Here is a 24,250-nt window from a genome sequence, read left to right on the forward strand (position 1 = left end):
ATGATGTTGAAAGGCTGAAATCTTTTAAGTGCATAAGTTATTTTAGGATCTAAGTACAATTTGAGAACAATGACATGCATCTAATTTGAATATGTTACTCAGACAATATGAGAAACAGGCCTGTGGACTAAACTGTGACAGTCACAAGGAGTAAGATAATGGCCTCAATGGGGCAATACTTACCGTGTACTTACTACTGAGGAGTCAATAAGGCTGGTATTTAGAAAAAATTATAATGTGATATAAACCCAATGCAATAGTTGTGTAATATTTAACAAAACTTCTAATGAAGCTAATGAAACAAAGAGTATCTTCTGAAGATATTTTGAAGGTTTTTCCTGACATTCAAGGCTCTAGAAAATCCAAGATGGTGTAATCGCTGGACTACATAATCGGTGAAATAAAAGTGAGATTGGTGTTAACCTGATCTTGAAATACTTTGTGTTGGAAGCATATTTGGAGGAGAGAGATGAGGTGTAAATTATTTTATCCCTCTTTTTTGTTTGCTACAAAAGAAAATTTTTGAAGCATTAGGAAACTTAAAGACTTATAAAACTTCTGTCGTACACATAAGTTTTCACAACCACTGTGTTCCTTTTTTAATTTTCCTTTTTTTTTTTTTTTAAAGCCAGTCATCATAGATTCCTGAAGTATTCATTCAAAACAGTCCTTGAGTTGGGGAGACCAGTGTCACTTGCAGAACACCACTCATTTCCGTGTCAGTAAGAGTCGGCATACGTATGAGTGACCAAATGCCTACACCACAGCAAATTTCTGCAACAGCAGATAATAGTCAAAGGCTTTTAGGAGTCACAAAGGAAAAAATAATAACAGTAAATGAATCTTTGTAATGAATCTAGTTCTTCTGCTTTGAGCGCTCACTCTCTCTCTCAAAAAAAAAAAAAAGCTAAATGGCTTTTTCAGTGACTGTTTTGGCACTATTACGTCTTCTCTTCACCCCTTAGGAGAGCTTTTACCTTTAATTTTGGTGTATCCTGCTGTGGCCATGCTATTACTCAGCTATGACAAGAGTTTTAAAATTACGAACATGTGGGGCTAGGGTTGCTGCATTTTGCTTTAGCCTTTCAAAGTGGCTTGTTGATGTTAATATACAGCACCCCTGCTGTGCTTTTTTTCTTACTCTGACTTTCTTTTTTGTTACATTTTGCATGTGGAGCCTGAGTGATTAATATTTCATCAGTTCTTCAGTGCAGCATGACACAAGGATGTGTTGCATTTGGCTTTTCTGGAGCTCTGTTGCCACTGAATTGTGACTAATAGCTGGAGCTGGACCTCTAATGGTTTCATGGGATCACCATCAAACAGAAACAAACAACTGTTTGCCACATCATTAATCTAAAAGAAGTTAATTAAATATTTTCCTCTGCTTTTTAAATATGTTACCTTCTCTACGGTATGTTAGAAATTAGTGAGTACTATTCTGATCAGGTATACCACTGACTAGTCTTAATTCAATTTTTAATGTAAAATTCAATATACAATAGCATAGTTTCGTTAGTACAATGATTTGTGACAAAAATGGAACTGTTACAAAATTTTATGGAAAAAACTTTCATCTGTGTATTTTGACTGGAGGTGACATAATTAAATGCATTTTAAAACTTAAAGTTTTTACAATTTTAAAACTCCTAAATAAAAAAGTGTATGTATGTATATGTGTACACACACATAGATACATAAATACCAGACAACGGTAACACAACCACTTCATCTATAATACATGTTTTCACAAATCAAATTGGATGCAATTTTTCATATTTAGCTTGAAATCATCTTGTATTTTTAAGAAGAACCATCAGGAAAAATATGTTGTAGAAGCTTCAGTATATGACCAGAGAAATTGTAATTTCATTTTTTCTAAAATTAGTGCATGCTTTATGGGTGCATGCTTTATGGGTGCATGTATTGGTGTGTGATTCTTAAAATCAGTTTTTCACATGCACATCAGATTGCATGCTTGCAAGCTAGTGACAGGGGTGATGGTAGGTGGCAATCCAGAGAAAGACCAGAATGCTATGATTACATCAGAAAAAATAGGAGTTAAAAGTGGGGAAAAAGAATCAGCCTAGCTAAGTCTGCAAGAAACTCAGGCTAGAGGGCTCTTTGATTATATTTCTACTAGATAACCTATTTGAGCTACAGTGTAAATGGATAATCCACATAAGTGCTCTTATCAGAAGCCTTCGGCTCTTTGTAGTGATCTCAGTAGGCTACAATTCGTCTACCAAAAACTCAGTGAACACATTAACAGTAAGAAAATCAGTTAACATTGGCTTATTAAGTTATATGTAAAAATATTTAATTTTTTGTGGTCAGTTTACCAGTGTTGCAGTTACTTTTGTGAATAATTTTGTGGATATTTCTGCTCATTATTTTTGAAACCTAAGAGAGTGTTTAACAGTAGACTTGTATCCAGGCTTAGCTGTGGAAGACAGACTTAAAGAAACAAACCAAACTGTTCTCTTATAAAGTATTGAGCACAAATATATGAAAGTGATATAGTGTATATTCATCTTTTAGGAAAATAAAGAACATTGGAAAATGAAGAGTAAAGTATATAATGAGTCTCATCTCAGAACTGAAAAAAACCTTAATACTAATACAATGAACTACCTTAAAGGTTCATTATATTTTATTTATTTTCTATGATCTGTCAAAACAGAATGAAGAAGAGTCTTTTGACTGTTATTCCACTGAAGCCATTTCTAGTATTATAAAGTTTTCCTCCAAAATTAACAAAGGAAAATGTATTGCAGCAAATGAATGAGAAAATCATATTGTATCATCAGCTTATTGGATTTGAGTGCAAGCAGAGCCACATCCCTGATGATTTGGGATGGTCGCCTGCTGATAAGATTGTTTCTACTTCCTACTACCTCCCACCTTTGACTATCTAGTGTGCTACTGGGGGAGAAACTCCGCATTCAGCGTTGCCAATTCACATTTGTGTCATTATTTTCTTTACGGGCTCTACAACGTTTGGTTTTTTAAAAAAAATCTATCAAGGAAAATCAAGAAATTGCTTGACAGGTTTAGCTGACAAATGCAGAAATTCCCAAATCTTCCACTCTTCATGGGTGTCGTGAAAGTTTTGAAAATGTAACCTTAAAAGAAGAAACCAGGAAACCAGGAGAAGTAACATGAGGACTGCTATGATGCTTAGGGAGAGGGGAAGAGCTTGTTATTTTTGAATGCTTAGAAGCTGTATTACTATGCCTCGTAACTTGGTGTCTTCGTTTCCATATTATCAGTGGTACATCAGCTGCCAAAAAGCACATGCTGAAGGAGCACAGTAACTTAAACCAGTCTTCTGTAGCCCAGGGGAGTGCTCCAGCTGTCAGGCTGTTGGGTGTTCAGCAGTGTAGATGTCTCAGTCTGTCCCACAGGAATCATCCCACCCCGCAGCCGCAATGACTTCAGCCTTGGTCTCTTATGCATTGTTGTGTTGCGGGGCTACAGAGCCATAATGATGACAAATGTTTTATTGTTAAACAAAAAGAAGAACTCCAAAGAGGAAATCTCCAAAGTGTTCATGATGGAATAAACAAATCCTGTTGGCTAGGAGACGCCTCCATGAGGTATAAGATTAAGGTTTAACTCCTCTCTCTGAATCATATACAGAGCGGTAATTATTTTGGAAAGCAGATAGTCTCTTATCTTCCTTTTCAATAGTCTTGGTTTGCTTCAGTGGAACAAAAGAATATATGAATTCTTAAAACTTTTTGTGGGATACAGGGAAAAAGAAAAAAAAAAGCTAGGCATGGATGGCAAAGCAATCTCTTTCCTGGAACTGTTGTTCCTCTTGGAGAGGTAAACCTTTATGAAGCTGAAGAAACAGCCAGCTTATATCCCCTTTCACTGGTGACGCTTGCTGTGAATAGGTGGATAACACATTTCCCTGTGGAGCTCTTTACCTGATAACTCTGCCCACTAGCATGGATTTGAGCATGCCAGAGGCCTGCCTCTAGCTCTTGGCAATATCATTTTGCGTAAACAAATGCAGTGCTGATGAAACAGGCATTGGGACTGATATCCAAAGACACAGCAACGGCAGCTGCAAGCTTCCCTTTACTATTTCAACTGTATGCCTTACCCTTTTTCTGGCACAGCTACAGTCATAAGATTCTTATGCAGCATCCATTTCCATTCAGTATTTGGCCTGCTGAGGGCATCAATTAAAGTCAATTACAGCAGAGTTTTTAGTTTGGGGAGCTATATGCAAGAAATGTATTGAAAAAACTAATGCATTTTATTAGAGCAAGAAAAATCTAATCTCATGTAATGTATTATGCCATCACTTCGCTGTGCTATGACTGCAAGATGAAGTTTCAGATCTGTCTTGCTCCTGACCTGGGCTTAATCTGAACATTCAGTATAAATGTGTGTAAAACTCTGTATCTCATTACTAGTCTCCTGGGTTTTCCCTAAACAAATACAGTGGATTAAAATGAGAGTTCATTAGGTTAAAGTGCTTAATTATCTTAAAACTCTTAGTGTTTGAGTCAGATGTCAGGATTTGATTAGCACTGCAGGGAGGCTCTGTAAGGAGCAAAATGGAAATAGCCGTTGTCCTAGTATAGTTAAAATGCTATAAATATGTAAATAAAGGCACAAATAAGGCTCTAGATACATATGCAATATTTCTTAACTCTCAAATGAAATAATTAGCATAAGTTATTTTGATGTATCCCTATCTCTGATCCTTAATTATATCAATGCTACATTATTTAATATTCCATGACAAGTTGTCATAATCACGTTCCTTTCAGTCTTGTTTATTGCCTTCTCTACTTATTAAAGTGCTTTTTATTTGTGTGTAGAGGAAAAACTAATATCATTTATTATTGACCTTTAATACACCAAGTTATAGAGTTCTGGGACTCTCCCACAAGGTGTGATATAACAATTAATTTTAACTTACAAAGATTACTCTAAAATGATTAATGAACTACCACCCAGGGAAGAAATGGAAATACTGTGCCTTACCATAAGACAGTACAATTGTGTTAAAGCAGTCAAGGGATCTGTATTTTCACTTTCCTCATTTCATTGGTGTTCTTTATTACTTGAGAAGAGTTGGTGTGTAGGAAAGAGAGCAGAAGCTGATTTCCACGTGGGAAAGACCTATGATCAGTGTAGTGTAAGGGTTTCTTTACCAGGTGTGTATGGGAAGAAATGGAGCTTGATGATTTTCAGTGCACTGTTTGCGATTCAGTCCCTCCAGTACAAGGAAAGGGTCGTGCAAGCTACCAAAATCCACATTCAGTTTCATTATTCTCTTCACGTTCTTGAAAAAGAACAAGAATCCAACTGCTTATTAGCAGGAAACAGGAAATGAAATTGAAAATGATCATTAGATTAATCTTGAGCTTGCACGTCCATGAAGGTCTTTTATCTGGCTATTCTTAGCTTCAAGGGGCAACCGAGTCAGCCAGTAGCTATATTTCTGCTGTGTTAGGGCTCTTTCTTTCCAGATTGTTGGGGTTTTTTTTTCCACATAAGGATTTTATTCTTATGGTGTGGTTATTTTCTCTTAAGAGCTTCAAATATTATTTTTTCTAACCCAAGATGAAAACTGCCACATAGTACTTGCATTGAAAGGTTCCTAACAGATGCGGTTCGAGGTGTGTAAGTGATTGTGATTTACAAAGGCGGAGGCAGTGGGAACTAAGCATGCCTTTGGTAGATGTGGCATTGCCTATTGCAAACTTTAGTTTGCGCCAGGCAGTGCTGCACAAGAATTTGAGTTTTTGAGATGAAGCATCTCATCTCTTCCCTTTGGATGCCCAGTGTGTTACACAATATTCATGATGGGTCTGCTCCACTGAGACTGAGGTATTTAATCTGCAGCTCGCTTCAAGGTTTTGAGACCTGTTAACAGGGTGAGGTTCAGGGAGCAGCCTTGCAGCCTATTTCAATCCCAAGTGTGACAGCTTTGCTGTAGGAATATTTCACTTGCATCTCTCTCTCTCTCTTAAACGATGCTGTAATCAGATTTTTTACATGGCATCAAAATGGTTCTGTAAATAGCTGGGGCAAAATCCTGCCCCAGGGAAGGAAGTAGCAATGCCATTGGAGGGAATGACAGTTGAATGCAAGTATTTGGGCAGGTCGTCTCCAGGGCAGAATTCAAAAGGCAGAGCTGAACCTGATCATGCTCCCTTATACAAGTCACCTGCATCCACACGTGAGTTCCTCTGGAAAGAGAGAAGAGTCATCCATTGAACAATGGTTGTAGCAGTGGGTTTTTAATTGTTTGGATAATAATCGCTCTGTATAGAAATATATTGAAAGTAAAAAATATTCCTGGTAGGAAGACCTTTTTTTCCCACAATATCAATGTCTCTATGTCTAGAAAAAAAGAACAACAAAATATTTTCTCTCAAAACCTGTGTTTGGAAGAAAATCTAAATGAAGGCAGAGATTGCAAGTTAAATTCTATCATCAACATCTTGTAGCTAGTGCTTCCTAAAAGCATATTTGAAATATTTCAAAAGGTAATTTTGAAGATGTGAAATGACATCCCATGTTGCTCTTTTCTCATTTGTCCTCAGCATTTTTGATTGCTTCTAACTTTGTTCAGGCTTCAGTTTCTGCTTTGGACCCTATATCCTCAAGTTCTGTCTTGCACTGATGACTGCCTGAATTTTCTATCACTGATCCTAAAGTGTGTTCATACAGACACACTGCTGTAAATGTATTAACCTTTGAGTTTCTGTCGATGTTTATAATTTTACTCTCCTCCTCTTATAGGAGGAAAGGAAAAAACAGAAAAGTACAAGCAGTGAGATGGTTAACTGGCTCCAAGACAGATGTTCATGTTGCTCTAATTTTGACAAAAGTACATTGGCTTCCTGTGAAGCAAAGGATTGATTTTTAAACATAGTATTTGCAGACCAAGCACTATGTGGCTCAAGTCCAGCTCTCTTGAAAGACTTATTAACAGCCCCTCACATTCTCTTTGTTCTTTTGAAAATCATCAACTGCTTCAGACACCTACTGTAGCTTCCTGCGGTTCATATACTAACATTCTTTTAATGGTCGCTTCTCTTATCTATTGAACATTTATACTTTAATTTTAGATGTTTTTAGAATATTTTTTTAATGTTCTCCATTAGTTAATTGCAAGAAGGCACCATATTTTTTCTGTAAACAAGAATTTGCTTACAATTTCTTAGATTATGTTTTTCTATTATACAATCATTAAATTTTGTCTTCTAGCTCTAAAACATACTTTTAAGAAATCTTTTCCAGATCAGGTTTTTAAAATGCTTATGAATAGTATTATTAGTATTTTTATTTTGTTATAAATTTTATTTATTTATATTTTATTTATTATTACTGGTCTATTTGTGAACAGGTTTATATAATTATCAGGCATTTTACTATTAATATTTACCATCTTGCTCTGATACGTGCTGTAGCTTTCTGATGAATAATAAAGGAAAAACATCAGGAAGAGGTTTTTATGGGCTACAGCAGGCCCTTGCAAAGTGAAGCTTCGACTAGCCTTCCAGTACAGAGAGTGGCTGACACTTTCTCCGGTCACAGTGCAAGTCAGGTTGCATGCCTGAGACAGTAGGATCAAACTATTCTAGAGATAATACTTAAACCAGCCTTGTTTTTAACAGGACACTGAATGCCATACGAGTATGTGTGTCTATTTATATACACATTTGTATATATTTGTGTATATGCAGATGTATGTAAAAGGACCTAGAAGTCTATCTGTTTTCACTATGAATGCTACTGTATGTTTGCCCTCAAACACTCAATAGTTTGTGAGCAAAGTTTATGATAGTGATGATATTACAGACATGCGACAATAGGTCTAAGACTTAAAATAAGAAATTTCTGTATATTTGCATATTTGGTTATAAATCTATTGCTTATTTATTTCTGTATTTACAATTTCATTTATATATTTATATGTAAAAGAAATTATCGTCCCTTAATCTTTTTGTGCTAAATGTGTGCAATTGTCATCAACTGCAACAGTGTAAACACAGAATAAGTCCGTTTAGCTTTCTATTTCCATTTCCAAAATACACGTATTATTCCAGTAAATGTTTCATTTAATATTTTCCAAAGTTAAAGCTGTAACTGAGTAAATACATATTTAAAGGGGTGTTTGGTCTCAGACAAAAATTGAGGCAAAACCTAATAACAAAAAAAAACATTCAGCTTTCATTTATTTCTTGACTTTCTTGTTTTGCATAAAAATACTCTAAAAATAATTTAACATTTCAATTGCGTTCACTTCTTATTCACTCCCATATACAGGGTTGTTTATGTTATCAATTGTAACATGTTTTAAACAAATTGACTGTAGTTTACAGACGCTGAGAATCAGTCTTGGGGAAGGGGTCACCTACAGGAAAAGGTAAGGAGCATCATGTTGCCATTCTCTTTCAAATCCAGTGTTACTGGCTAATGTCTTATTCAAATGTCCTCCAAAATACAATTGTTCTTATCCTGAAGAAAGAAGTGATGCTAAGATTTCAGAGCAATTTAACATGTTTTTCTAAATAGTTTTCCTATGATATATGCAGCTGTACAATATTTTTATCTCATTCTTTTTCTTTTCTTCTTTGATTTCCATACATAGCATTGTAGAACATGAAGAAAAAGTGTCTGTGAAACTGAAAACTGTCATGGACTATTCTTTGGATAGAGATGCTAGCTTTTATCCAAGACTTCAATGATGGTTTCAGAAAGAAAGTAATTCTCAGGGTGATTTCTTCTCTCTCTTTCTTTTTTTTTTTTCCATTTTTTTTCAGAAAGTAACTTTTCTTCTTTATAACCAGTGAAATTGATCCCATTTTATCACAATTTAGATCTTCTAATTCCCTGCAGCAGACTCAATCTGTGGTGTGTTATGTTTGACATACTTGAGTCAGAGCTTAAATTCAATTTTTGTCCCTGTTTAAGAAGGCAGAAAAATCTGCTGGCATAAATTGACTGAACCTTACTGCCTGGATAAAAGTGTTACTCCTTTAAAACTCAGTAACATCAATGCGCAAAATACGACCGTGATGGACTGTAATAGAACAAAATGTTCCTAGAGTTCCTAGCTTTCTTATCAGTTTTATTGCTTTTCATCTCTTACTGAATTGTAAAAAGCTGCATGTGATTCAGATTATTTATTCAGAATGCTGTGAGAATGGTGTTTCAAAGCAGGGTTTACTATATTTAATTTTATTATTTTATAGTAAATGTATAAAGGCTTGAAAATAAACAGTAGGAGAAGCATGGACAAACACCACAAATGTTTTACAAATCAGAACCATTATGCTTACAGTTATGTTGAAATGGGAATAGAGAAGGGAAAGGCCAGTTGTGATTCAGCCTATAAACAATTTTTTGTGGTGACTAATCATTACGAAAAATAGATAGGCATAATTTTCATACCAGTGCTGTTAATCATCCTTCTCTCATGGAAAATTACAAAGGAAATTTAAGTCTTCTTTAAAGTATGATGAGACGTATGGCACCCTTTTTTCTGCCATCTAATGAGGCTCTCCAAAGATCATAATGTTGGGGAATATCAGAGGTACGGCTAAAGCACATTTAAGCATATATTTGCAGTAAAGGATAAAGAAAGCAAAACAGAGGTTGATTCACACAGTAAAAAGCATGAGCTTTGGCTAGGGAGGTATTTCTGCAGGGTATGCAGTGGCTACAGCTCTGCCAAAAATTATCACCTGCAGAAAATCACACTTTGTAAGTTCTCAAAGAAGCAGAACATTTTTTGCCCTGCAGCTTTTTTCTTTCATGAGGAAGAGACTGTTTCATGAAGCATAGATCATTTGTGTGTGTGAATACTTATTAAAGGTAAAATATCCCCCAACACTTACATCCCAGGGCTAGGCAATTAAAGATTCAGGCATCTACTGGCTGAGTGCTGCAACATCTACGTTTGAGGTACTTGGCCTTAATGGTACCTGAAGTTGAGGATTAAGCGACTAAGCAGTGTAGCCCAGACAGATTCATGATGGGCAGGTCTATCTGCAGGTCCTGGGCACCACAGTCAGATGGCACCTTCAGTAACATCTGCTGCTCACTGCTGGACACAGGACCCTAGAGAAAGCAAATCCTTGGCCAGAGTCACTATTCATGATCAGAGCTGTTATTTTGCTCATATGGCCTAGCCCTGCCATCCCCATAAGCTGAGAAAGACAGCAAAAATAAAAGAAAAAAATAAAATAAAATTGAAGTGTACTTCACCCTTTCTCCTGGGCACCTGAGCCAAGACTGATCCCAGCCCTCTCCATGTGATATCCACAGCTATAACCGTGTATCACATTTCCCTTTAAAATGAGATCACTGTTAAGAAAATGTGGTGGTTGTGATTATAAACATACATATTTTATACATGTAAAGTAGTCTTTGTCTAATTTCATAATGGTTAGAGTATTTGCTCAGGAAGTGGAAAGTTCTATTTATCCTAGAGTTTCCCTGCCCCGTTTCTAGTTTCAAAGTTGTTCCAGCAAGCAGGGGACAAGTGAGGCTGGAGGAATGGTGGCATTCCCTGTCCCCTTCCCTCTGGTGCCAGGAAGAGATCTGTCAGCTCAAGCACAATTTCCAGCCAGTGCTCAGCATACTTGGGAGGAAGGATTTTTGGAAGCCAGTGGCTAAAAAACACCTGCTTTGCACTGACTAATGAGATTTCCCCCTCTGCCACCCCACCCCATGAAACTTCTTATTGTCTTACAGAAGCTCAATCACAAATACAAGTATTGCATGTTGATTTCTTGGAAGAAAATATGATTCCTCCCAAAAATATTTTTCAGTGAATGATTATGGTGGATTCTGAAGAGCTATGTAAGCTTTAGGTTTTACTTTTAATAGGAATTTCAGTAACTAGCGTGACACAAATATGAATCTCATAGTTAAAAATATATCCCTTTTTGATCTCTCAAGATATAAACATTATAAAATAATTTCAGCTTGCTAAACAGAAGTCTTTCTTAGCTGATATCACTGTGAAGAAATAGCAAATCTAAAAGCTTCTGAAAGCAAACTGAAGGGTCAAGTATTCCAAGTATTTATACGTACATGTACAGATGTGTATGCTTGGGTATATAAATGGAGGAAAATATGGATTCTTCGCTCATAGCATTTTATATTACCTCATATGAATTTCGTGGTGCAATGTGTTGAGCTAAGAATTCTTAAGTGTCTACGTCCACAAGGCAGAAGCGTTTGGAGAAACAACAGTTCTTCAATGTAACTCTTTACGAACAATGTTCTTGTGTGTAACACCATCTTCTCTCATGTGAAAACAGACAGCTTGCAAGATGAACAGATGTTGCAAAAATTACTCCAGACTAGAAGATAATAAAATACACAGTAATGTCCCATCAAATTTGTTGGGTTTGTGCTAAAGTAGGAAGACTTGGAGTGGCATCAGAGTACAGAAATAAAAGAGAAATAAGGAAATAAGGCAAACACAATATTTAGCTAACTTTTGGAAAACTGATTTTAATTTGGATCTCTTGAGAGCAGAATAGATAGGAAGTTACATATAATCATAGGAATTAGCATGATATGAGACATATAGAATGAACGAAGCATAGAATTAGCATACAGACATTGTCCAAACTCAGGGAAGATGCACCAGCAGCAAAGTACTGGGGGACAGGAAAAAACCCTGTACAGAAAAGAATGAGATAAATGCTTCTTACGACAGTTTCAGAAGACAGAAAACAAGCAGAGAGGAAGAAAACAGCACAGGATTCAGGGGTTTGTCCCAAAAACCTTCTGAGGTCACTGGTATTGTTTTGCCCAGCATTTTGAGACCTTCATCAGAGACCCCTATCTCTGAATTGAAGCCACTGGCACCGAGGGGAGGTTGTTTCCCCTGATAGGATTGACATTATGGAAGTTGTACTGAGTGAGCTATTTCCAGTATAAATAGAGCAGTCTTGCTCTTTCATACGGAGGAAGAAGAGATGTCACTTGCAGCACCATGTGCAATTCTTGTTGCCTGTGTTTGGGAAGACTAAGTGAAAGTGTAAGAGAATGATTGAGGAAGTGGGAGCCTTGCTTATAGGGGCAATGAAAGGACCTAGCAAAATAAAAGCAATGTTTAAATGTATAAAAGACAAGCATGGAGCAGGGGGAAATTCTTCTCAGCTAAAAGATAACACTTGTCAAAGGACAAATAGAGCTAACCTCAGCATATATGAATTTATGTGGAAAATTAAAAGCAGCTTTTAAACCCTCAGGGCGATGAGACAGGAAAAAATAGGTGCTGGGAATTTAACTGGCTGCAATATTAATTCTGTTGCAGGACTGCAGAAAGGACTGTTTGATGTACTCGCCTAAAACAGGAGCAGGTCCCTTTCAACCTGTTTCCTGTTTTCTTGAGAGTCTGAACATGCAGCAGAGTATTTCAGCTAAATACTTTGGAAATCAGTGTTTCATCTTTCAGCAAAAGTGTCTGTGTTTGCCTTCCCAAAAGCTGAAAGTGTATGTTTATGTTTAAGTGTGTAGGCTTTAACCACTTTCATGTAAATAGATCAATGCACTAAACATAGTCTATGGGGCACTAATAAACATATTTTCTTTGCATGGATTACAAGCACATTCTGTAAGCAGATTTTTGAAACATTCAATGGGTGTTTAAAAGTTTAAAGGCTGTTTTCAGTAGAATTTGCAAAATCTGAAATAACCTGTTATTCAAATGTAAACTTTGAGTAAATCCTATTCTTATAGGTTGTTAGTAGTAAAACTTAAGATCACTAAGGGCTTTTTAAATATTCACATAATTTTTTTCTACTGACATGTTAATTGAATACCAAGGCCACTAACATAACTGCTATGTCTTCCAAAGTTGTTAATTCTGCCCAGTATATTTGTGATTTCATTGGGGTGTTGTTGATTACAATGGTTACAAATTAATGTATGCGTTGCAATGAATTTTATTCACAGGGAATTGCAATGACAACTATATTAGTGATGCACTGTCTTTCTATAAGGCTTTTCATTCAACCTTTAATAATGTAACCACATTCTTTAAATAAACAAATGTATTTTCAATTATAAACATTAAAGTGATAGGTACGGGAGAAAAGGAATATTGCTATTGCATATTTGGTTATAAAAGCAGAAGGTCAAACCTTCATTATCACTATATTCTCTTTGGGAATTTGAGAGAGGCTGTGTTACTAGTAAGATAATTAGCTTTACAAAAAGATGTATGTATTTTTAGGCTGATTTTCCTTCTGACAATTTATTTTCATACCTGACACTATGGAAAATAACTTGTCACTTCCACTTAATATTTTAAAATATTTTTATTATATATATTTTTGTTTTCATAATGAGACTATAACAAGATAAAAATGGAAAAATAGTCAATTCATGCTTTTGAGTATTAAGACTGGACTGCAAATTAATTCAATTTTCTGAAAACTTTGTAAAAATTTTTAAAAGTCCTTGTTGAAACTCTGTTTTTGAAAGTCTTAGGAGCATAGTGGAAACAGAAAATTAATTTCTCCCTACAGCAACCTTAATTCTCCAGACTTACGGACTTCTCCAGGTGTTGTTTTTCTTGCACAGCTTTATGCCTTTGTTTACTCTGCATTTTTAGCCTGTATTTACATGGCCTTTGTTGTTTAAGTGCTCAAGTTAACAAACACCTGACAGCTGTACAGTAGGTATTGCAACCCCCTTCAGTGCCCAGAAACACATCATGTAGTGCACATCCATCAAACTGGCACCTGAAGAACCCTGGGAAGGATTCTGTGTCTTAATGAAACTTTGACAACAGTGGAAGTGCCTTCAGAGATTTGTCCCCAAGTGTAACACGGGAAAAGTTAACAATTGGTTCCCTTTCTAATTTATCATTTGTCAGGCCTTCAGGTGTATATACTTTAATCCTGAATTTTTCATTGTCTGATATTCTGGACTTAATTTCCACACTATGTTATGTCAAAACAAGAACAAATCATTATAAGAGAGTAGAAATATCTTTTTGTAGGAATAATATAAGAGACTGGGCTTTTTTTTTTTTTTTTTTTAAATTTGGGCAGCTATGGCTATTTAATTTCATACATTTTTTAGTTTTCTAAGTAAATAGCCTGGATTAAGTAAAATCACATATATCGATTGCTAATTTTGGTTTTGCTACTGTTTTTTAATATGTTTGTAAATTTATGCAACCTAAAATTTCAGATTATTTTAATTCTTTAAAGAAGTCTTCTTATGACACTGTATTTAATCATGACACACATTTAAAAGGCATAAAATTTCTGACAAGGACTGAAAAAATCTCCAGTCTGGCAAAAAAACTGAGAGTCTCACAAAACTAAAAAGTAAAATAATTGTAATCTTTTCTTTTCCCAAAAAACCTCTAGGCAACTTCTAAAAGAAAAGCTAAAAAATCTTCTCATTATCACATCATTTTCCAAAGTGTGAGAGTATATGACATTGTTTAAGATAAAAATTAGAAAGAGGTTAAAATTTAATAACAACAAAAAAGCTAAGCTAGCATATCTATTTACTTATGTAAAAATTGTATGTGCTCTTTTATCCTCACTAAGAACTGTCCATGTAAGGTTTAGATCTGAACTTAAGAAAAAATGAAACAAAAAAAACCAGAGAGCCCTTATCCTTTATTTAGACATGTAAATAAACAAACAGAACTTCAAAATGTTGTTCTGGCTGTCATTTCCTATTAGCATCCTTCAAATGTCTGAAAAGCTGGCCAGTTACCTAGTATCTGAACATGGGTTTAGACTTTTAATCTCAGGCCTCTGCTTGTTTGGTTTTTTTTAAATGATGGAACATCCATGAACAAACTTAATAGAATTGAGGGACGTGGGTAACTATTGTATAAAACATGGACAATCATTTTCCAGAAATAAAGTGTGGTTAAATTTTGCAAACTCTGCTTATTGTGGTTTTTATATTAGTGAACTTTGAAAAAAATGATACTGTGAGATACAATATTGCTTTGTTATTAATATTGAAAAAAAGCAATTATATCTTGCTTTGAAGTTTTATGCCTTCAAAGTACGGCATATGTAGCATCTTCAATAAGTCAGCTGGTGCTCCAATTCCTCTTAAATCTTGGCATTTCCTCCTCTGTTTTTCTTCTCACTACCTCAGTTTCCATCATATTCTCCCAGGGATTTTCTCGTTGTTATTCTCATCTCTGCTTTTCCTCTTTCTGTGCACTTTCTTGCACTGCCTCTCATTTTTCTGTTTCCCATTCGAGTCTGTTTTCTCTACATTTTCTGTTGCTGGTAAATTTCTCATCCTCCACTCTCCCTTCAGGTCTTGCTTGTATTCCCTTACACTTCACTCTCACAATTTCTTCAGTTTCTCATTCTTTAAATTAGTCTCTTTTTTCTTCTTCTACTCTTGTAATTTGTTACATTTACTTATACTGTATTTTCCTACCTTATCCATATGTATCCTCTGTATGGAGTCTCAGTGAAGGTTTTCTTTTGTTTCCCCTTTGTACTCTGCTATGGAGTCAGTCACTGTAAACACTGCAGATATCATGAACAGCAATTTTAGAGGCAATCCCATCATCATATTAGGAAGTAATTCCAGCATGCCGGTTTCCCATGCTTAGTTATGTGTGTCTCCATTCAAGAAACACACATGATTGTATGTAGTTCTTTCTGTGGTGCTGTCCCATGTCTTATGGTAATACTGCATATCTACCATTTGTGTGTGATGGAGATTCTGGCAAGTGGGCCTCTTTAGCAGATCAAAGTACCTATAATATATAGAATGTTTTGAAGAAATTTATCAGCAGTAACTCCTCCATTTAGGCCATAAACTAAATGGAATTACAACAGCATTTTGGTTGTCTTTTTTTTTTGAACAATCTGTTTGAATATGGTCAAAGAACAGAATAAATAAATTTTATATTCTTTCTTTCTATTTTAAATAATAATTTTTTCCCTCAGGAAAAATCATGGATGAAAGCAGTTCTGTTCTGTGCTTACTGGTGAAATCTTTTCTAATGCCTGACTAACTGGTAATGCAAGACTTCCCACTGGAAGGCGGACTGTGATGTTGTAAGTAATGCCAGAACTACAATTAGAGTCTGTGTTCCAGAGTCTAAGCCAGATTTTAAAACGTTTTAAAAGTTCAGCCATAAATACTGACAAATATGTCAGAATACTGCACTGAGGAAAGGGAGAAATTTCTTGGCTTTCTCGGGTTGGAGCAAACTCTTTCAGTCGTGAACAGCATAAAAAAGATTAGTTATTCTGAACTGTTGAGGCTCAATGCAACTTGCTGCAAAAACCATCAAAAGAAAGTCATGAATGACCTGGTTGGCTAATGAGTAAAATCTCATCTGTGCTAGGAAGACCTTGGGCGGGTAGCAATGCTAAAATTTTGTCCAACTGAGGGCTCTTAGAAAACTAGGCTTCCTTTAAAAAAATTAGGAATAGAATATGAGCAGGTTCGTGTGACAAGCTTTGCCTGGTACAGATATGATGATTGTTATAATTTTACTAGGAAAATGCTTGAATGTGTACCACATAGCCGTATGTGTGCTATTTCACTCTGCAGGAGCAAAATCCATTAGGCTAACAACGTTTATTTTGGCTGTTACATTTTATAAGTGCTTTTTTCTTAACATATGTTACAACAGCAAAATACTCATGATATAGAGGAATCTCGAGTTAGATGTAAGATTTAGATGTCCCATTTGGGATTTAGGAAGAATGTAGGTATATGACTCTCAGGTGTAGTGCTGGAGACGCCTAAATGGGAGGAGAAGTCCTGACTTTCTCTCTCCCCCTTACTCTCTTTTAGTGATAAACTATGTAGTATCAAAAGACACACTGATGCTAAATGCATAGGGCAGCCCAGGGAACCAGTGTCTCCTAGGTCACACAAAAGCATAATGCCTGTCTTTGCCCCAATTAGGCTTCCTTGCTTCATCTTAAAAAAGAGCTTTAATGGGAAAGGATGAAACTCCTCCCTTCTAGACTGCCTTTTAAATTTGGGATGAGGTGCTGCCTGTGGGAGGTAGTGAGTTCCTACAGTCTGTGGAATGTAACAAGTCCAGCTTTTTCATTTCCCGGGGTAAAAAAAAAACCAAAACCCACAAAAAAAACCCCAAAACAAAACAAAAAACCCACCCCACCTATTCCATGAACTTCTGTTTCTAGTGGCTGGATTGTTAGGCTTGGTTATTACGATACATTGACATCTCTGATACCAAAGATGCATACATCTTTGCTTAACATTTTTGGGTGGTGTTTGTGTGTGAAGTGTTCTGATTCACTCAGAGATGGCTTCCTGAGAAGACTCAGCTTCTGAGGAGCTGCTGCTTTTCTGGATCTGGGTTGACAGCAACAGACACTGGACTGTTCAGGTTGAGGTGGCCCAGGGAATGTCACCCCACACTGGGAGTGCCCACTCAGTTTCAGGTAGTCTCCATGCTTGCTAAACACTGACTTTGGGGTCTAAGTCGTTAACTTGATGCCTGCAGTCTGCCTCACATGTTTTTTGGTTGCTAGTGCTGTTTGAGATCTGATTCTGGGACTCTCTTAGATTGGACAGCTCATTAACTTACATGAACAAATGTTAAAATCACAAAAAATAAAAAATAAAATAAAAAAAAAAGTCAGTACTTAATTTCTTCTACCAAAAACAATAGTGTTAAAAATCAAACATTTGTTTTAGTTTTGAATACTTTATAAATAGGTGTCATAAAGTTATAATGTCTTTGATTATTTTTTTCCTTTCACATTCATCTTCATTAAGTTCATTAGAAATATTTAAACTGATGATGTGGGTTTAATAATGCTGTCTCAAGTACTTCACCTCTCTAAGCCTGAATCATAAAGCTGACCATCTTTCTCTGGGCTAGGAAAGGACCTAAGAAAAATATTCTAAAATGTAGGTTCAAAGGCTACTAATTTTAGCTTTTCGGCTGATAATCCTCCAAGATCTTAGAATCTGATGTAACTGCTCTGCATCAGGGGGTACAATGCCTGCAAGTTCTTGCAATAAATAGCTTTCTTCAAGTTCAGAAGATACATTTTTATCTGGCCTTCTCCCTGTCTGGACTAGGTGCTAGTTGCTTCCATACATAAAACCTATCAGGCAGTTCAGGAAGGCAATCAAGGGAATAAAATCGTGATTTTAAAAAGTAATCATTAAAAAACCAGACACACAATTTGCAGCTGTCATTATCTCCAATATTTATTTGTGTCCCAAAAAAGAGAAGGAGAGAAACTACTATCAGAATATTTTGCAGCTGAACTAAGCAGAAAACTGTAGAAGAAAGAACAAATGTTAACTTTCACTCTTCATTTTACTAGTTATTGCTACTACCATACTTACTACTATCATTCTGGAAAACGTAAGAGCTTTTAAAATTAAGACGTTTCTAGGAAAACATTCCTTCTACCTTACAAAGCAGTACTGATATTAAATATTTTGAGAGAGAGTAGAATTTCCATATAGGGTAGTAGAATGAGCAGAATCTCCCCATATTGTCTTTTTTTTTTTACCCTCTCTCCCTCTCTTCTTTTTTTTTTTTTTAATTCTGTTGAAAAGTTCAATGTTATTTGAGCCATACTATTTTTATAGCTACTCATAACCTGGTTCTTGTATTTCTTTTCTCCATTGTCTTATATTCCTTTTTTTAATTATTATTTTTAAGCTACTCTTGTTCTTTTTTGGAGAGTTTTCTCTCTCATGCTTTCTTTATAACTTTATTTTATCTCTGCCTACTATAATCTCCCCATCTAGAAGTTTAAGCCAATCTTCCTGATGAGACAGAAAAGCGTTTCTTTTTTTTTTCACTGAGTGAAATATTTTTGCATGATGGTGGATAAATTCAAGAATGGGGTGGACCTGACCATAATGTAATATACATCTGGGTGGCCGGTATTTGAACAGCTGTGCTATATCCTTCCAGATGTCCTACTCACAGTGCAGTTCTTCTAAAATTAACAGGCTCCTCTAAGTCAAAGATAAATGAAGGAATGTCTTTCACAGGTACTCAAGCTAACCTACAGGTAATAGATATTGAATTGTGTCAGAGTGTAATCTCTTAAGAAACATGGGTGAGAAGTCAAACAATTCAGTAGAGTGTACCAGAATACTCGTGAGATTCTACTCAATATCCACGGAGATATCAAATAAAACAACAGTAATGAAAATGGAGCTATGTATGGAACCTTTGATGGCAGAATTAATGAATAACTGAGATTTACTGGCTTCTGTTGCATTGCATTCAGGTTATTATAGAGGAACTACTGAAACAGTATTGATTTGTGAAAAAAGTTTACCACTACAATTAATGTACTTGTGGCTATATCCAAATTCCCTGTGTATTAGTTGTACTGGCATTGTGCAGATGGCAGAATAATTGTGTAGTGCACTGAAGCATATTTCAACTGAAACAGCAGTGCACTCAGGTGACTAGAATACAACTGCATTTCCACTTAAGTGAAGAAATAGCTTCATCAAATTCTTGTGCGGTCCCTACACCAGCCCTGTGCTGTCTGGACCAACAGATCATCCTGTCTGTCATTAGGTGTGTGTCTATTCAGGTTGGCTGATTTGGGTTAAAATACCAATGAGGACAAGATAAGCTTGGCTTAAACTCTGTGGTAAGTGTGGTAAGTGGATTTCTTCCAACGTGAAAGCATCAATCGAAACAGAAAATGATGATTCTACGCATACTTACTAGTCAAAGGTAAGGAATTAATCTTAACCTATGTTATGACCTTAATCAAAGCAAGCACCTGTGAGACATATGCCACACAACTAAAATCTGAACAATTATAGAAGCCTTATCTCATCTATCAGACCTGCTGGGAAGGCTTCCATAAATCTTTTGCTGCTTGTCCATTAATGTGATAAATTGGCATTTTTCTAAGTACCATTTCCTTGCATACGTGTTTTGATATGCCTCAAAAATTCAGCCCTAACATTTTGCTGAGGTAAACTCTGGTGAAGTCACTGGCATTTCATCAAGTTACATGTTAATCTGGTGTTTTGTGTAGTAGGTTCTATGGTGTAGCAACGAATAAAAAATTCGAGAGAAAAAGGTGAAGGCTCATCAGTTTGAAGCTAGATGGTCACAGCCGTATTCTTAACACAGTTTTTATATAAGCATAATGCCATTTATAAAAAAAGGTTTCAACATATCAAATAATGGCTTAATATGGATAAAATTCTGGTCCTCTAGAAATCAAGAGAGACTTTCCCATGAAATCTGAGAAGGCCAGGATTTCATAAAGTGTGAGGAAAAGTATGATAACAGTTTCTAAGTTTTAACCTTTGACGTGAGCCTCAGAAAATAAGGATGCTCCTTCTTTATTTCCCTGTTTTCTGTTGCAGACTGAATTACATTGTTTTACCTCCAAGTATCAATTAAAACTTCCTTCACAAGGCTAAACACTAAGACAATCCCTTGTGAAAGTAAAATTTGCAGAACAAATTTGTTCTGCTGTTATTGTTTGCCTAGTTTTCACACAGTTCTCCTGATATACAAAAACAGTTGTTCTGGGGAGGGGGTGTTTCTGCGTGCATTAGCAAATATTTCTGTATAGTATTCTGTATCACTGCATGCAAAGGAATGATTAATCAATGAATCATACAGTAAATAAATTAGATGGCGATATTCTGGCTTTTATGCACACAAGGAGCAGGATCCTTCTTCCAGAAGGGATATGGAATTGTACAAGCTCATCTCAATTCAGCCCCAGGCACCCACACTCCCCACTGGCAGCTGAGTATTTAATTTCTTGGAGCATTTCTATTATTAATTTGTCTAACAGAAACAATCATCATAGAATTATTAGGTCTGCTCTCATAATCAGCATTGCATTATTAAAATCTATAAAATCAATCAGATCGACACTGATTTGTGCTAGGTCAGAATTTTGCCCTGCCAGTAGACAGAATAAAAGAAATATGTTTCTTTCAGGGCGTGCATATGATGACTATCTCTACTTGGAGGTACACATTTGAACAGAAAAGATTATAACCAGCTATAGTCTTGCTATGAGCTTTGTATGAACATGCTGCAGAAAAGGCGTATTCTGTTACATGAGACTAAAAAACTTGTTGCTGAAATCAGCTATAAAATGAGAAGGGAATTTTTTAATGATAAGAAAACATGGATTAAAATCTCTGGGGATATACAGCAGAATCTACAATAGCAGCCCCCCCTCCCCCCCCCGCTTAAGCCAGATAAGAAAACCTATTAGGCAGATGGTATCACACATGAAAAAAGTGATCATGCTGTGAGCAAGAGAGCCGGATCTACTTAGTGTGATAATTAGAAGAGAAAGAGCCCCAAAGGAAGTGCAGAATAGTAAAATATAAAATCACAGCTGGAAAATGTGGTGGAGATTGTATTTTGGACCCAGGAATAGGTCAGATCAAGAAAAAAAGAAGGAAGGACTACAAAATTAGGGGGAAGAATTTGGGGACAATGTGCCTATGAGATTATGAGATTGCAGTTCACTATCTCATTGAAACTAGGATTGATCTGATTCCTGTTTGGTGCCAGTAGCAGTTCAGGAATTTGAACTACAACACCCCTACTCAATTTTTTTTAATTCTGTGCTCTGTCCAGCAAGTCAAATTCTGTATTTGCTTGTCCTGTGTATATGTGTAAGCAAGGTGAAGACAGTCATATATGGCAATAAGCTTTAACTCAGTTCATAACCATAGTGTAAAGTGGTTCTGTAGATACAAATTTACATGTCTTAGTACTCAAAAGATAGCCACTAAGTGAGATCCATGCTGTTATCTCATAGAATAATTGTATTTCAGGGTATCAAATCTTAAAAAAAAAAAAAAAAAAATCTTCCCAACTTTATAAGTTGCTTGATAATAAATAGTAAAAAATATGAAACAAGAACGTTTTTTTTCCCCTCTTCTCAGTGCCTCAAATTCTCTTTTCAATTACTATGAAGAAGGAATTTTCTCCTTGTTGTGGTAAAACATTGTCTTTTTTTCCTCCCTGCTGCAGAGGATTTTAAAATTTGTAAGTATTCAAAAAAAACACTTCAGTATTTAACAGGTATCAAAGGCATGTGTTAGACTGCAGTGCACAAGGCAACTTCTACAAAATGTACACAGGGATCAGCTCCCCCTGAACCTAAGGCATATGGACCCATGCAGGCATTTTACTCCTTTGAACTTTTCTGTAGAAGATTCAAATAACAAGCACCCTGCCTCCTCCACATTTTGTCAAGAATTTAGGTTTTTATTATAATTAAAAATATTACTTTAAGTCTCTAGACAGCTAAATTTTCTAAAAATTTTTAGTTTGTTAGGTTGACCTTTAGCTTCACTAAAAATGATGTTCAAATTAATCTTATTTCAAAGTTGTACTTCCAGACAATCCTAGCTTCAGCCTTTAAAACAATGAAGTAACCCTACTGACCCAACTTTACAACATACTGCTTATGAAACTCATGTAGCTCAAGAATGAACATTCATGGTCATTAAGAAAATCCATATTTAAACTCCTATTTAGCTCTAAACAAACTCAATGGTAATGTTTCCATTGGTTTTGGGAGGGAAGAACCAGAAGATTTTAGGGTTTTTTTTTCATGATGCTGCATTTAGGATGGAGACATTTTTCGGCCAGTTCACACCAGTTCAGGTCTATATTTTCATGGGTAGAGAGCAGCATCACTGGTTTCCAAGGTTACTAGAGAAAAACTCATAGCGGGCAATGATGATTCTTCCCCATGGGAACCCCTTTCAGTCACAGTAATCTTTTTTTTCTCTAATAGAGGAGACCTATGTTCATTCATAAAAGACATAGTAATGCCTCAGCTTCTTTGTGTGGTGTGGTTTGGCCTTATTTACTATTTTTGTGGAAAAAGATAGAAGCAGGTATAATGAATGAAGGCTAATCATATATTGTATAAAAGGACAATTGCTATCAGTTTTAAATTCTTCCCTTTGGTTTAATTTAATTTACTGTTCCTTCTGTGGATACTAGCAGAAGAGGTAAATAGTCTCTTTGTATTTATCTTGGCACCACATACTTGCATGAGTACTTCTGGTATCATTTCCTATTTAACCCTTCTTACACCAAACAATTTTATTTTATTTTATTTTGCAGGGCTTTTTTCATATATGCTTTTGTTTCGCTCATCTTTGAAAGTCCTGTGTTTTTGCTTTATCTCATTATTGTCTCCTTGTATGGGAAAAAAAAAAAAGAATATCAAAGACAAGGTCTAGTGGAATGCTGTTGCTTATTTTTATTTTTGTTTTGGTTGGTTGTTTATAAAGGAGGAGGACTTGGGGGAATTCTTAATACAGTTATTCCTTTTGCATGTTTTGTTTTAATTTGTTTTGTTTTTAAAACAAGTTTCTACTTACTCCAGGCAGAATGTTGTGCAGATTCATATTCCAGACTGAACAGGAGAGCTTTCAAGTGCCTTTCCAGGGGTTACATAGGAAATCTGATTAAAAACTTTGAATTTGCATCCATGTCTCATCTAAAAATCTTCAGTGTTTGTCACAAACACATTTGTACTCTGTAATGTCAACATTAAAACTGGACAGATAATATTTGTTCATACTCGTGAAGTCCTCTGAGTCCTAAAGTGGAGGAAAAGAATGGGGAGGACTTGTCAGTACTTCTGAATATAATATCCAGGCCCTGCTCTTGATCCAAAGACTAATACGTGCACTTCATGATAGCTTTCTACTTTGTCATATTTTTACGCTGTGCATTCTCCATGGTTCACCTATCTGACTGATCGTTTATTCTGGAAATTCTAGTTTTCTCATTTTATGATGCTTTTACATTGTTTTATTTGTTTTTATTCACTACATATTATTTTTGGCTAAGAGTCCTGTCTATTAAAGACTTGTCAAAGTTGTCTTGTGAAGTTGAGATATTTCCGTTAAGAATCACCCACTGCTGATGTTTGCAGCATCGTGTTCATTGATGACAGACTCACACATACACATCCTTGCTTCAGTTTGCTCTTTTCCTTCTCATTTCTCGTACTGCATGATGTCTGAAAAGCTGTGACAAAGGCTCATTGAAGTAATCAGAACTCTTCATTTATCTGAATTAGATTGCTTTTGTCATCCATTAGTCCTGAAGAGGCTCATTTTTCAAAGCATGCCACAAAATGTTGTGTGAATGTCATAAGTGTGCTGCCACACATGGTTCTTGGGGCTCCTTTGAATATATAAACTAACTGTGTATTTCTAGGTAGAGCGAGAACCTCAACTGTTTTGAAGTGATTAT

The sequence above is a fragment of the Gymnogyps californianus genome, chromosome 1 (assembly GCF_018139145.2).
Source record: "Gymnogyps californianus isolate 813 chromosome 1, ASM1813914v2, whole genome shotgun sequence".
NCBI lineage: Eukaryota > Metazoa > Chordata > Aves > Accipitriformes > Cathartidae > Gymnogyps > Gymnogyps californianus.